The sequence below is a fragment of the Aquarana catesbeiana genome, linkage group LG03 (genome assembly GCF_042186555.1).
Source record: "Aquarana catesbeiana isolate 2022-GZ linkage group LG03, ASM4218655v1, whole genome shotgun sequence".
Classification (NCBI taxonomy): Eukaryota; Metazoa; Chordata; class Amphibia; order Anura; family Ranidae; genus Aquarana; species Aquarana catesbeiana.
The window spans coordinates 661,430,340-661,432,636 of record NC_133326.1 but is presented as its reverse complement, the minus strand read 5'-3'; positions in this window follow the sequence as shown (position 1 = coordinate 661,432,636).

Below are 2,297 nucleotides of genomic sequence, written 5' to 3'. Positions count from 1 at the left end.
GCATAGGTGTGTACTACTACTTCCTGGTAGCGGTGGAACGCATGATGGGGCGGATGTGATGTCATCATCTGGAAATGATGCAAGATGTGGGAGGTGACGCATCCTTCAGGCCATCATTCCTCCGCCATCAGGAAGTAGTAGTACACACCGATGCGCTCTGCATCTACTGGCCCGATCGGTTCCCAGTGGCGGCTCCTAATTCAAATTGATGACAAGCCTGGACTCTTGCACAGTGTTTCAATGCCTTTCACCCTACTAACTTTATCAGTAACATTCTTTAAGTGGAATAAAAGTTGTTTTAATGCTACATTTGGCGCTGTGTATCTCTCTCTCCTTCCCTGTCTCTGAAACTGGCCCACTGAGCCATCGGCCCACCGGGAATCTCCCGGTAGTCCCAATGGCCAGTCCATCCCTGTACTTTACGTAGTTTAAGGTTAAACCTCTTTTTCTAATTTTAATGAGTGGCCACGAGTCTTGTTAGACTCCCTTCCTCAGAAAAGTTTTATCCCTATACGGTGTTCAAACCACACATGTGAGGTATCGCCTTAATCGTTAGAGTGAAAGCAATAATTCTAGCACAAGACCTCCTCTGTAACTGGTAACCTGTACAGATTTTGAAAATGACGCCTATGGAGATTTTTAAGTACCATAGTTTGCCACCATTCCACGAACGTTTTAAAGCGTAACATGTTAGGTATCTATTTATTTGGCGTAACATCATCTTTCACATTATACAAAAAAATTGGGCTAACTATTGTGTTTTTTTTTTTTATTCATTAATTGCGTTTGAAAGACCGCTGTGCAAATACTGTGTGACATAAAATAATGCAATGATTGCCATTCTAATATCTAGGGTCTCTGCTAAATATATATATATATATAGTGTTTGGGGCTTCTAAGTAATGTGTCAGAAAAAGGTCTCTCAATAAAGAGGACCTGTCATCCTTATTTCTATTACAAGGGATGTTTACATTCCTTGTATTAAGAATAAAAGTGATAAAAAAAAGGGGGGACAGTTTAAAAATTAAAAAAAAAAAAAGATATCGAAAGCGCCCCAGCCCTCCAAGCTCGCATGCAGAAGCGAACTCATACGTAAGTCACGCCCACATATGTAAACGTTGTTCAAACCACACATGAGGTATCGCCCCAGTTGTTGGCGTGAAAGCAATAATTCTAGCACAAGACCTCCTCTGTAACTCTACACAGGTAACCTGTACAGATTTTAAAGTGTCCCCTTTCACACTTGTGCGACTTCAAAGTCGCGCGATTTTACCACGATTTCACGGACGCGATTTTACCACCATTTTGCCGCGAATTGGGAGCAGTACTACTTTGTACGACTTTGCCACAACTTTGCCATTAACCATTCTCAGCTTGCGCTTACAAAGTCGTACTGAAATAGTGTCTATATTATTCAGGTACGATTTGCATGGTACTTGAGGGTTTAACATTGAGGTCTATGGAGTACAACTCGCATAAAAGTTGGACCAAAGCAGTGCAGAGACTACTTTGAAGTCGCCACGACTTAAAGTCGTGCCAATATGAATGGTAGTCATTGAAAATCATGGAGAATGACTTGTCATGCGATTTTGCAGTACAAAATCGTGGGACAAGTCGTATAAGTGTGAAAGGGGCCTTATGGAGATTTTCAAGTACCGTATTGGGGTACCTATTGTGTGTTTGTTTTTTTAATTCTATTTTTTCCCCCCAAAAAAATTACATTTGAAAAACTGCTTCTCAAATACTGTACACCAGGGATCTGCAATTAGCGGACCTCCAGCTGTTGCAAAACTACAAGTCCCATCACGCCTCTGCCTCTGAGTGTCACGCTTGTGGCTGTCAGAGTCTAACTGTGCCTCATGGGATTTGTAGTTCTGCAACAGCTGGAGGTCCGCTAATTGCATATCCCTGCTGTACACCATAAAAAATTGCAACAATTGCCTTTTTATTCTCTAGGGTCTCTGCTAAAAAAAATATATATAATATATATATATATATATATATATATATATATATATATTTGGGGGTCCTAAGTAATTTTCTAACAAAAACATACTGATTTCCACTAGTAAACTGCTTTAATACTGACACACACGGGACCAAAACATTCCTATGAAGTGTTAACTGTCAGCTACTACTTTCAGCAGCGACAGAAAGGAAAATGGCCGCCGTGCCCTACTTGCCAACCCTACACTAAGATGGACTTCCCTGCTTCTCCAGCCCATTTGAAAGATGGCGGAGGCGGGACTCCTCCTTCTCCCCCGCCCCCTGGAGGCGGCGTTTCGGCAGCGGTGACG